The sequence below is a fragment of the Anabrus simplex genome, chromosome 3 (genome assembly GCF_040414725.1).
Source record: "Anabrus simplex isolate iqAnaSimp1 chromosome 3, ASM4041472v1, whole genome shotgun sequence".
NCBI classification, from domain to species: domain Eukaryota; kingdom Metazoa; phylum Arthropoda; class Insecta; order Orthoptera; family Tettigoniidae; genus Anabrus; species Anabrus simplex.
The window spans coordinates 126,427,076-126,441,532 of NC_090267.1; the positions used below are offsets into that span (position 1 = coordinate 126,427,076).

The following is a 14,457-nucleotide window of genomic DNA, read 5'->3' on the forward strand; positions in this document are numbered from 1 at the left end:
ATAATTATCCGAAAAGTAATGCAATGTGAGATAATCTTACAAAACTTTACACTGTTCAACGTTGCCAACTCAATCTGACCCATGAATAGATGAGATATCATAGGACCAGACATTTAGGCCACTAAATCCGGCGTCTTATGGTGTAATACTTTGTCGATATGACGCACGTTTAGCAGCAGTTCATCTGTAATCGAAGGTCTGGAATGTTGTAAACACGCATATACTTTCGTATGTCGATCTATACATATTCACTGATGTCGATTTGTAGCGATCGAGAATGGATGTGTCTGCTATTGTAATCAGTATTCCCACGCCGACTTTGACTGGCAGTAGGAATGGGGTCCTTCTCCAACTCCTGTGTAACTGGCATTAGTAAGGAAGGCCTGCGATTGTAATGATTAGTTCACTTCTCGATTTGACTTGCAGAAGGCAAGGGAGCATGAAGTTTTTTTCAAAACTTCCCTACCCGATTGTGTTTGGCAGTAGGCAGGGGTGCCCACCATTATAAACAAATGCCCTCATCTAAAATGTGACTGGCATTAGGCATAATGGCCTGCTATTTTGATGGAAGCTCAACAACTTGGTGTGACTGGCAGTAATCTGGCTGGCAGTAGGAAAAGGGGCCTGATATTATAATGATAACTGCACAACTCAATTTCGACTGATATTAGGGTAGTTGCCCGCCATTATAATAAAAACTACTCAACTGTTATCTGTCTGGAATTTGGAAAGGGAGCTGCCATTGCAACGAAAACTCCTCAAATCAATTGTGACCCTGCAGTAGACAATGGGGCCTGCAATTATAATGTAAACTTCCCAACTCGATTGTGAATGGCAGTAGGCAAGTGAGCCTGCCATTATATCACAAATCCGTAACAAACACTTTACATTGGAAACAGCGAATGGGGACCTCCCCATGCTGTTTCTCGGAAAACGCTAAGAGACCTGCAATTTTAAAACAATCTTATTTACTGCATATAGAGTATTTACTTCGATATTCGAATACAATGTAGAATACCGTAGCGAAGCACGGGTACATTTGCTAGTTAATATATATTATGATAACCGTACACATTAGCCACTTGAATATTTTGTCAATCGCAACCCGAAATGTAATACTTTATTCGGCTTCTGTCGATCTTAGTGAAGAATTTTACTCGATTTTTCGCAGGGATTCAGTTCTGCGCAATCCTCTGAATGTGCTCAACCTTTTAAGTTTCTTTTCGTATATATAACAATGTAATATTAAACGAAGATTCTACTTACAATGATTGAAATTTAAATGTGTAGATCTCTCTGAAAACAGCAATTCCAAACATAATTTCTTTTAAAAGCATTATCACAGAGGAAATCCAGCCTATTAGGGATATGAAACTACGGTAATTTGGCATTCCTTAATAGTCTGTCGGTAATAGGTCTTACTACTGAAAACTGTCCAACTCGCAGTTCGTTTAGATATGTCAAGCTAATGAGAGACATTTAAATGAACATCTGTTGTTAACATAAAGTATAGAGTACCAAGTAGCATTCTATGTTCATTGCTGGCACGAAAGAAGAATGACTAAATATCGGGAAATATTGTAAACTCGTATTTGATATCATTGGGTAGGTAAAAGAATTGCGGAAAATTTGCTTACACATAAAAGTTGTTTTATAAGGCTCAAGGGAAACTAAATAGATTATGTAATGCATGCAATAAAGGAAAAGGACAAATATGTTACTAGAAATGTATTTAAACTTTTATTGTCAGAAATGAAAGGCCGTTTTAAACAATTAACCAATAATAGTCTTGACGTGCAGTCCAGGTGTGATTACAGCGCCGTGCGCAGCAACTGCGAGAGGAGCGGGCCCAGCGATCACAACGGGGCCGGCGGCAACTAACGCAGGAGCAGCGAGTGGTGCTCCAATGATACCTCCGTAGGCTACAGCCACGAGAGCGAGGAAGATCAACTGGAAGACAAAATGTCATTAATAGTCAAACTGAAATGTTCATCTATGAGATATTATGTCACCTAACAAGATATTCACGTTAATCTCTAAAGTCGTGACATTCTTAATAAAACCTTTACTTGTTCTACGTCCCACTAACTATATTTTATGGTTTTCGAAGACGCCAGTAATATTCTTTGACTTGATGTAAGACGAGTATTTGTTCCTCAGAATATGTAATATATCCTTGCAAGAATAACACCTACAATCTTCAGTATGGACATCCATTAGGAACTGATGGCAAAAAAATACAAGGGATTAATCCATGTTCACTCTGCTGTTGAAGGTGGTCATTGAAAAAGCAGTTGATAGCAACATAAAATCTCATTCATAAACACAATTAGAATCAGCCTAGAAAACCCAACAATTAGAAAATAAACCCTTTCATCCGTTGAACAGTACATACAGTAAATCACACAGCATATCGACGGCTTACTTCTAAAACCTCGTATCTCGCAATGCTCTTTCTACCCATTATTTTCCTTAAGAATGGTCACGCCTCCTAGCCACATTTTGATATGCAGCCCATCAGAACAATTTTCGTTGTGTTCACTTTCCTGTGCTAGTGTATAAAGGAAAATGAACCTTAAATGCATTATACTGTAGGAGTGCGTAAATACGTGATGAAAACATCCCTACTATACAGCATGGTAAGTATGGTATGGTAAGGTGTGTGAATATTGTCAAGGCATTCTCGCTCTACATAATGTATGTGCTGCGGGTCAGTATATCTCCAAAAATGTTATCACATAGGAGGTTTCGTCCCGGCAATGACGATATAACGTATAGTATTACACAACAAAATTGAACCATTTCGTTTAAAGGGGGACAGAGAACATTTTACAGAACAAAAATGGAATTTTCCAATTTATTACTTTTCTTAGAATGTATTGAGAATAGAATAGAATAGAATAGAATAGAATAGAATAGAATAGAATAGAATAGAATAGAATAGAATAGAACAGAATAATCCCATCCCCTAGTTCCGGATCGCCAGCAAATTTGGGAAGAGTAATAATTTATCGCAATCCAAGTTATATGATGCATGTAATATTTTGTTACAATTAATTTATCTTTTACAGCCTTGCACATTACAATTATATCTACTCAATAACCAACCCCAATCACTCAATTGTAGTCTAAGATTTTTTTACTATTTCATTTTTCTCTTAGACGTTATCGTTTTTGTAAATCACCACTATAATTCTTGTTAGTGCAAGTATTTAATTGTGTCACTAGCCTGAACAATTTTATACATGACTTAGAATAGGCATTGTGAATGAATGAACGAATGAATGAATTAATTAACGACTAATTGGATGATTTGCCTGATGGGTTATTATGCATGACTCACTGACTGACTGACTGACTGACTGACTGACTGATTGAATGAATGAATGATGAATGAATGAATGAATGAATGAATGAATGCATGTATGAATGAATAAGTGATTGAATTGTATAATGAAGTGAAATGGCGTATGGCTTTTAGTGCTGGGAGTGTCCGAGGACATGTTCGGCTCGCCGGTGCAGGTCTTTTGACTTGACACCCGTAGGTGACCTGCGCGTCGTGATGAAGATGAAATTATAATGAAGACGACACATACACCCAGCCCCAGTGCCAGCGAAATTAACCAATGATGGTTAAAATTCCCGACCCTGCCGGGAATTGAACCCGGTACTCCTGGGACCAAAGGCCGGCACGCTAACCATTTAGCCATTGAGCCGGACAATTGTGTAATGAATTGAATGCTCTTCGCCAACATCTACGGAATTCCAGCAGGTATGATGAAAACAAGAATGTACTCCCCCTTAATCCGTCAATAATAATAATAATAATAATAATAATAATAATAATAATAATAATAATAATAATAATAATAATAATAATAATAATAATAATAATAATAATAATAATAATATATATTACATTATATATTATTATTTTCATTATTATTATTATTCAATAATATGTTAATAAATGTTAATGTCTGTGTATTCTCCCGGAATAAATTTAGTCACTGTTACATAATGCCTTATACAAACCATTCATTTAATTATCATTACGGTACAATGGTATAGACCAAGCTCGATAGCTGAAGTCCCTTAAGTGCGGCCAGTATCCAGTAATCGGGAGATAGTGTGTTCGAACCCCACTGTCGGCAGCCCTGAAGAGTGTTTTCCGTGGTTTCCCATTTTCACACCAGGCAAATGCTGGGGATGTACCTTCATTAAGGCCACGGCTGCTTCCCTCCCATTCCTAGGCCTTTCCTATCCCATCGGCGCCACAAGACCTACCTGTGTCGGTGCGACGTAAAGCAAATAACAAAAAGAATGGTACAGGGTACCGGTATATCATTATAATAATTTTCTGCTTCTTCGTTGTTTCGGGGTCGTGTGTATGATCCAGAGCTCTGTAACGAGAATGGGTGTATTCAGCTCACTGACTGTGAAAAGAAGGAGTAGTGTACAGAATACTACACCATGGACCTTAATGAGCAGTCTTTGTTTCTTGTGAATAAGTGCCTCAAAATCTCTGAACCGAAAAAGAGGTGTAATCAGAGAACAGATGCCACTTCACGTCGGAAACATTCTTTTGAATACCATGTTCCAGCAAAAGGTAGTGACAGTAGTTCACTGCAGGTATGTAAAATAACTTTTTCAGGCATGTTTAGTCTGTCTGTCCAGAGTTCTGACTTCAAAGACGCGAAATGTTGGTCAAAGACCTTAAATTCAAGGTTACTGAAGGAATGTGACTGAACGTTTCTGAAGGTGACCCCACATCTGTGTTTATGCGAAGATGCCACAATTTGATTGCTCCTCGAGAAAGATATGCCTTGGTTAAAGGTGTCAAGAACAGACGATATCAGCCACTATTCCTGCCTCAAGAATTGCCACAACTGTACGGCTCAACACTGCCCATTAAGAAGGAAAAAAAGAATGACCTACTGAAGATGTGTGACTATATGTCTCAAGAATTCAGAGGATTCTATAATGATTTGAAGTGATTCATCTCGCAATAAGTAACAATTTATTAAACTGTGAAAATGTGGTTTAGACCCTTATTCCATGATTTCAAAATGAGAAAGTGCTTTTTTACTGCATTAATAAGGTTAATTTGTGATCATTCGGTTTTCAAGTGGTCTTTAAGCATTCTGATTTAATTCAAAATATATACTTTTCATTTTCCCGTTATTCAGACGTTTCTTCTGTTTCCTGAACATTTTAGTTTCGTGGCATAGACCCTTATTCCGGGCGAGACCTTCAATTTATGACTCAAAAAATTTAGCTGCAGAAAGATACGTAATATACAAATTTGATAACCATTTACAGGTAATTGGCGAACTTCTCAAAAACAGAACATTATTTTATATATTAAATGGGAATGAATATGTATTTAGTATGCCAAATCTGTTTCATTGGTACTCGTAACTGAATGACATGAAAGGTTTAATAGTAAACCTAAGCTGGTGAAAACAGTATCTCCCCCATAACATGATCTTTTTTTCCTTACATATAACTTCACTTTGTCTATTTTATTATGCTTAAATCGAGTGCAACTCCTTGGCTGAAAGGTCAGTACAGTTAACTTAGGCTAAGGTGATCCTCGGTTCGATTCACGGTCAGGCTTCGTATTTTACCCGCAATTCTTTAATTCCTATAGCTCGGGGTTGGGCTGAATTTGATCCTTATAACACCCATCCGTTTGTACACACAGCATGTTATGCTAACAACCACTATAGAAATTCACAAAAATGAATACATCCCTATACGAAAGGTTGGCGTCAGAAAGGCCATCCTGCCATGAAACTAGGCTTAAGGCCAACACCAGATTATCGTGAAAGGCCATAAAGGATAGGAGGACGTTAATCTCAACGTGACCTCTTGACTCAGTGAGCCAAGACACTGGAGTAATCATCGCAATATTGTTCGTTCACATTCGAATGCACCAGCAATATCTTGGACTAAATACTTGAAAAATAAATCTTTTGCAGGCATGGGAGGAATTATCTTCTGCATCTTGCCTGTTCCCTTCAGTATCAATGATCCTGTGAAACCCAGACATTACTTACGAACTTGTACATTGCGGTAATGTGTTTCTGTTACACTGTAATCTGTACTGATGCTCTTAAACGGACTACACCACATTTATATACTCCACACTGACAACTGGAGGGGAAGTATGTGATATGTATGATGAAATACTTCGCTAATATTGCTAGTGAAATGATCTAGTATGTTAATGGCTTCCTACTAGTTTCATATGAAGGCTAAGGTTAATCCACTAGGCACGCTCAAGGAAATAGTAGTCAGGTATTAAACACCGCACAATAGTGCAATTTCCTGATATTTTATGTAGCTCTTCTATGTCCTGTCGAAAATTACATACCACATACTTTGATAACATTAATAAAATATTAGCAGTAATAATTAATCCCTGAGCATTTTAGGGCGATATTCAATTGACTTAGCAAGGCAGTGGCAATTTGAAATCTTTGAGAAACTCGAATTTGCTCATCTATGGTCAACATATCAACCAAACCAAACCTCTTGGCGCTACAGCTCTGATGAGAATTGCTCCACCACACGACCGCTACTCAGTCCAAAGGTTCACAGCCATAATTCCTGGCTTTATAAATCGAAGCCACACACACAGAGACCTATGTTGAATCGACCTCGAATCAGCTCTCAGATGCTTGTAAAATTCCTGACCTGGCTGGAAATCAAATTCGGTTCTTGAAGTTGAGAGGCACGTTCGCTGCCCTACGACTGCTTAGTCGGCCAAGATGACAAAAATCACCTAAAATATAAGGGTGATGTATCAGTTCTGTTATATACTCTTTCAATAGAAGAGTATATTCATTTTGAAAATTCCTCTCGAGTAACGAGGTAGATATCGACATTACTTAGTTGATAGATACGTGCGTATTACGACGGAATATGTACTCTATCTCAAATATTTTAGTAACATAGGCCAAATATTGTCTAAACCAATCACTTAAAACTTACCGCACGCTGAGATTATGAGCTACACACACTGATACCAATAAAAACGTACTTTATATCATAAACGGATACGTCATTGGAAAAGATAATTTTAAATCGTGAGTGGTTTGACTTTCCACCTTGTAACAGCGTTAACAACAACGATATATTTTATAGACAGCAAGCCATAGTAGGCCAGTAATATTATTGACGTGCGTCTATCGACTAAGCGGATTCTTCCAGCTCTTCATTTTAAACTGTTGTCACGTGGTGGATGAAGGGAAGGGAATAGAAGTCCGCAGTTCCAAAATTTGGTCAACGCTAGCACGGCTTGAATGCTGCTAGGTCATATTAAGCACAGGTTTGCAGTGAGGGATTAGGAAAATGTCACGACCTAAGGTAGGTGTGACAGTCAACTTCTGTTGCTAAAGTATCAAGAACGTCGTTTATCACCGTATTCATGCCAATAAACTCGCTTAAACTTTAGTTGGAGACAGTCTACACTTGCAAAACACACTATATAAATACCGATTTTAACAATTCAGTATTAGGGTTTCGAACAGTAGCGTATGCTTTGGACTGTTTATTATGTGCCTGCAGATATGAAACGTGAAAATTTTAGAATAATAAATAATCGAATTTGTGGTGAACGGAAAGTTATCCCATAAGAAATCTGTAGATATGTTTACAAATATAAGTTATTGAACATCACAGCGTTCTGGTTCTGCTGATTGTTTTGAAATAACATTAATATATATATATAATTTCGTGTGGCTATTACTAGCCGATTGCAGCCCTTGTAAGGCAGACCCTCCGATGAGGGTGGGCGGCATCTGCAATGTATAGGTAACTGCGTGTTATTGTGGTGGAGGATAGTGCTATGTGTGGTGTGTGAGTTGCAGGGATGTTGGGGACATCACAAACACCCAGCCCCCTGACCATTGGAATTAACCAATTAAGGTTAAAATCCCTGACCCGGCCGGAGATCGAACCCGGGACCCTCTGAACCGAAGGCCAGTACGCTGACCATTCAGCCAACGAGTCGGGCAGTAGTAATTATGTATCATGAATTACCTGAATAGATACTGTATTAATTCACGGTCATTTCTGTGAGATAGTATTTTGATTTTGACCGAGAATATTGCTTAACAATAATTTTGGTAATGAAGGACTTGTCAATGTGAAGCCTTCTTGTATTTTGTATGACTGGTGGTAAAAGTCATAATATTGATGTCACCTTCCTTACATTTTCCCCACTTGTTTGGTATCTTCAGGCGAACCTTCACGTTTAGTTAAAAGACGATCGTTTCAGCTGAGGTGTCAGTGCTGCGAAGTACATGTCCATATCTTCGTGCGTGAAATTCTCATATTTTCCACGTAGTTGGCAAAACACATCGTTGTTTTGTCACCTTCTCCAGTGGAGTCATGTCAATGGATTATTGCAGCATCTTGGCGTCCACAGCATGAAGTACCTTTTCATTTAGTTGTAACGATCTGATCATGGTGCAGATAACATCAGATATTTTCTTGAATGAAGTTACATTACTGGTTGCATTACTGAAGATAATATCAGTATGACGTTCTTCTGCCTTCGGACTCACTGTACATGAATCTGATGCCAGTGAGACTTGTTCCGTTAATTATTTGCTCCATTATTACCTGTAAAATGAAATTAATTCGTAAAATGGTATCTTGCTTTTTCCTTTTGCATATTGTCTAAATACCTGCAATTATACCATCGAGAATTCATTCTCACGAACTCGCTGATAATTGCTATAGTGACTGAAGGTCATTTGACAACGATGTATGTTGGTTGCGATCAGCCAAATGTCCATCTCAGAAGACGGATCCCAAAATCCGACCACGCACTTTCGGTAAACGTTGCGAGCACGCTGCCATCTGAGCTGAGCGAACAGACCAGACAAATTATTCACCAAGAATGTGACCTCCCGTATCCAGTATTGCGCTGATCAATAGATTGTTTACCTGAAGTAGCCACTGTCGTGAATTATGTCACTTCTTTCGAAAATTTCTTGAACTTAAATTTTTTCAGAGACTATGTGCTTCGGTGAAAGCAAACTTTCGCAGAATATCTTATCAATTTTAATACTATAAGCCATGAACCTAATTCCAGGAATAATGTGTTTTCGTCATCTGCAGAACTCCAGAAACTGTAGTTTCTCTCACCGGATGGCGGCAGACGCGCTCAGCACATCTGCCTCCCGTTGACTCATCATTCCCCGCTCCGCGGCATACAACAACGACAGCACGTCGCTAACATTATTTGTGGATGACAAGAGATAACACTTAACATTAAGAAAATAAGAATTAACAAAGCTAGTAATTAAGAATTACGAAACTAAGCGCGTACCTTATGACAGGAGATGCTGGAAATATTCTCCTCCTGCATCACAAGTTTCTGGTATTGTCTTAAGAAACTCTGATTCACATGTATAAGTTTGTCTTCCGCTATGGTTTCAATTTTAATACTTTATTAGTCCACCGTGGTGACCTCTTCGAAACCCGGGCTTCATGTCCAAGTTGTCTTAGGGATTTTGTAGGCGCATGCTCTGATCTCTTTGTATTTCGTTTACTTGTTCCTCATTAAGTACACGATACTTCAACCACTCATTCACTACTGATATGCATTTAGGTCAGTCGCCCAGGTGGCAGATTCCCTTCTGTTGCTTTCCTAGCCTTTTATTAAATGATTGCAAAGAAATTGGGAATTTATCGAACATCTCCTTTGGTAAGTTATTCAAATCGCTAACTCCTCTTCCTATAAACAAATATTTACCCCAATTGGTTCTCCTGAATTCCAATTTTTTTCATATTGTGATCTTTCCTACTTTAAAACGCACCACTAAAACTTATTCACCGGGCGAGTTAGCCGTGAGGTTAGGAGCGCGCAGCTGTGAGCTAGCATCCAGGAGATAGTGGGTTCGAACCACACTGTCGGGAGCCCTGAAGATGGTTTTCCGTTGTTTCCCATTTTTACACTAGGAAAATTGCTGGCGCTGTACCTTTATTGAGGCCACTGCCGCTTCCTTCCGATTCCTAGACCTTTCCTATCCCATCGTCACCGTAAGACCTATCTGTGTCGATGCGATGTAAAGCCACTTGTAAAAAAAAATATTCGTCTACTCATATCATTCAACACCATCAGCTCGGAACATACCACTTAGTCGAGCAGCTCGTATTCTTTCTCCCAAGTCTTCCCAGCCCAAACATTGCAAAAAAAAGGAACTTACGATACTCTTTTGTGGGAAATCACCCAGATAAAATAAAGCTGCCTGTTATTGGATTATTTCCAATTCTTGAATCAAATAATCCTGGTGAGGGTCCCATACACTGGAACCATACTCCAGTTGGGGTCTTACCCGAGACTTATATGCCCTCTTCTTTACATTCTTCTCACAACCCCTAAATTCACACATAACTATGCGTAGAGATCTGTACCCTTTATTTGCAATCCCATTTATGTGATTACCCCAATGAAGATCTTTCCTAATATTAATGCTTAGGTACTTACAATGATTCCCATAGGAAACGTTCACCCCGTCAACGTATTAATAAAAACTGAGAATACTTTTCCTATTTGTGAACTCACAACCTGACTTTTAACAACGTTTAACATCATACCATTGCCTGCTGCCCATCTCACAACATTATCGAGGTCACTTTCGAGTTGATCACACTCTTGTAACCTACTTATTACACTATACAGAATAACATTATGCGCAAAAAAGCTTTATCTCTGATTCCACTTATTTACTCATGTAATATATATATATATATATTGGAACCTTTCCCACCGTCCCCCATGACTCATGGGACCATGTGACAACAAACCAACCCTTTCGGGTCACGAACACATGGGACCATGCTCCACGGAATTCGATAGTCAAGGGATCTTTTTGGTCTGTGCCGATTTCTCCTCATTGGGATTGTATACTTAATCCACTCACATGAAAAGTTATCGACCATTCGACTCAACTAGATCAAAGCTACTCTCCCGTTCCTGAGGTCTGAACACGGACTCCTCAGGGCCGAAGAACGTTCGCGGCATATAGAGGCTATCAAACATAAACTATCTTAAAGGCCTACAATGAACGGAAGAGGATTCTGGATGCATGTTTTTCGGTATAGATAGGCATGAAATCGTTTAGAACAATTTACTATTCACTCGGTGACATACACAAAATTTACATACACTCTTGATACTTCTTACACAATCGATATAAGCAATCACTTATTTTAGCAGCGGAAAAATCCGGGCTGCCATTGACATCAGATGTTACCTCCACATTCCACAGACCAAAATCTATGTGGACGGCAACGTTAACTGGTACTTTCTCTAATCCAATTAATTTTCCTTTTTGACACAGACGTAAATATCCATATCCCTCTCCACCAAAACAGAGAATTACCGAGAGGTTATCAATATGATCTCACTTTTTCACATACTATCACTTTGAATTGCCTGTGTCCTATATTGCTTACATAACTATTACATTAGTTTGGATGTATGCTACACAAATTGTTTTGTGTATTATCGCGATTGTTTTGTGCGTTCTATCCCCCGGTTACCATAAACCACTTGAGTACGACATACACAATAAAATGACCCTACCATATTCACAAAAACAAAACAAGCCATGTTCCCCCCCAATGCGAGTATTCCATGCGACTGAATCCCGTATTACACATTCCTCTATTTACACAAAAGCAAACTGTCCGCTTTTTGAATGGTCGGCTAACTTAAGAAATCATTAAAGTAAATATTAAAACATAATTAATCCGAACATTCTGACCATATCAGAAATCCGTCACTAAAACACGGAGAAGAAAAATAAAAAAACAATGGACTCAAGTCTTCCATATAAAATTAAACAGACTTGAACAACGAATTATCATTTGCAATCACTACCAGTGGACTTTCACGAAGTCTATATTCAAATCGTCATCGATTATAAGTAAACAAAACACTTCCTAGAAAAGAAATATATCAAACACAGGTATCAATAAAGACAATAGCTGTAATTAACCCGTTATAACCCGCTGTCTTAGCGAGCTGTTGATCCCTGCTGTGCCCACACGAGGTTTGAACCTGAGACTCTGGTCGTCTCCATCCAGGGAGCTGTAATGCAAAACCCTAACTAAGCTAATCATGTCTCGTGCAGTAGTTACTCTCTACATTGTTTTACGGATCAAGGCTAATGGACAGTGTGTAGTATTTACATAAATTTTGTGTCTTCTTTCACACAGTAGAACGCAACATTCTACCAAAGACGTTTTCTTAACAAGGCGAGTTCCTTTCCTCTCTGGTCATAAATCAGGACCCCAGTCCGTTCCCCCTCTCGCACCCCGGCGAGACTAATTCACCGCATTCCCAGGCGGCCTTCAAGGAGCCAATAACATCATTCAATTTTGCTAATGCAGGGTCACCTGCTCAAATTAGCTCATTATGATCCTTATGACCAATAATTATCTATTTATTTTTATTATACAACCAGATTATATCAAAAACTCCCTCATTATACTAGCCATTGGAATTTAACCCTTACATTCCAATCGTATCCTCATTCACACTTCCAACCGCCTTTCCTCGAAGAACAACGTCTCCTAATTTCACCCGTGTGGGTATAGATTGCGTACCTGGCATAACATTAACTTGCCATTTAAACGGATCGGCATGAAATCATCGATCAAAATATAAAATTAATAATAATAATAATAATAATAATAATAATAATAATAATAACAATAATAATAATAATAATAATAATAATAATAATAATAATAATAATAATAATAATAATAATAATAATAATAATAATAATAATAATAATAATAATAATAATAATAATAATAATAATAATAATACTCTAACCTTTTGCTTGAAATATATCGGTATCAAAACACTGATCAAGTTACATTAAGAAAATAATAATAATAATAATAATAATAATAATAATAATAATAATAATAATAATAATAATCAAAATTAATTAAAATTATTAAATCCTGCCAAAAAAACTAACAGACCTCATTAGTGTAGTGGGGGACAGGGGTTCAAACCTCGGCACTCCAATCCTTGAACATCTTCCAGTACAGCCACAACTTATATTATCACGCAACAAACTATATCTTTACGAACATAGTGCTGATTCTAGCCCAAGCCTTTCCTTTTTACACGGGCACTTGTTGATGACTCTGTCACCTCGCTAATCCCTGCGTAACTTAGGCAATTGGTCAGATGAGATCTACATTATTAATCTACATAGCATTCTACTCCTTTTCCCCCCTCAATTCCTTCTCAGCACTAAATAAACAAAATATGATAACATGCAAATGTAGCCACTAAAAGGGGTCCCAAATTCTATACATAAACAAAGGATCACTCCCTTCACATATCTAATTAATTAAAACCAAAATGAATAAAAGGATTTCCGACCATTCTCAGGCGGATTAAGCCTATTTATAATGTTATTTTTAACCCTATACTTCATGACTGTTATTTACAAAGGGAAATACTAGCATTGGAGAAGAAACAAAACTTTGTACTCAACGGTTGCTGTCTTCGGCCTGGTCCGGAGGTTCCGGAGGCCTACCCATGTTGGATTACTCCATGGCGTTGGATCCTCGTGTCCTGGTGTTCAGAAGTTCCATATCTTGTCTCGCGTAATCCATTTTAATAGCACACGGATCACTGAAATTAGATTGTAATTTACACAATTTATCAATTTCTTGCACACGTGTTACCATTCACTCCTATTACTTCTTTGGCTACCCACTGCCAGTTACATGGAGATGAATATACCGGCTACTTTCAGCTAGTCTACCCGAATTGCACTGTTAAGCCGGACATTCCCAGCATCCGTATGATGCAGAACTCTCTACCCCTATCTTCTGTATGGTTTAATAGTTCAGGAAAACTCCTCACTAGATGTTAATCAGTTAATAATCTGACCTGCGCTTTGTTCAGAAAAAAGCGTGGATTTATACAGTTGTTTTTTTTGTTCTCCTACAGAAATTCTGCGTACTATCCAGTAGTTGTTATACAAAATCCTACTTCATATTTCACGCAGTCTTAGTCTATTTTGCAACCGATATCTTAAGTACATCTCATTACCGTAATCGTCCGTTGCCTATCACAAATTATAAGCGAAAAAACTGAAAAATTTCACACCCACTTTGTTCACACAGTATACAATGGAGCGGTAATTCGATAGCGAACCGACCGTCGTTTCCCGTCGAAAGCTCCTCAACGAATGCTGAAGCTCCCTGGAAGTGCAGAAAACTTATACTAGCCCCGGCAGTAGGGGCGGTTTAGTGAGCTCATCCCCAATCTTATTTCGACTGCTCCTGGATAAAGCAGCCTGTCGAAATTAGCAATACGCTAGACTGTGTGACTTGGTTATGCGCAAGTACGCTATGATATGCGGAGTTGAATATGTTCGGCGGATCTGCAGTAATTAA

At 38.2% G+C, this 14,457-nt stretch overlaps 1 long non-coding RNA gene across 1 annotated transcript; it reads right to left on the minus strand.

Moving 5' to 3' along the window:
- Window positions 1-1,727: 1,727 nt before the first annotated feature.
- LOC136867082 (uncharacterized) lies at window positions 1,728-6,104 on the minus strand. The gene is made up of 2 exons (XR_010859617.2): window positions 6,063-6,104; window positions 1,728-1,950 (listed from the first exon to the last, which is right to left on the minus strand). It is a non-coding gene; the product is annotated as an uncharacterized lncRNA (long non-coding RNA).
- Window positions 6,105-14,457: the final 8,353 nt, after the last annotated feature.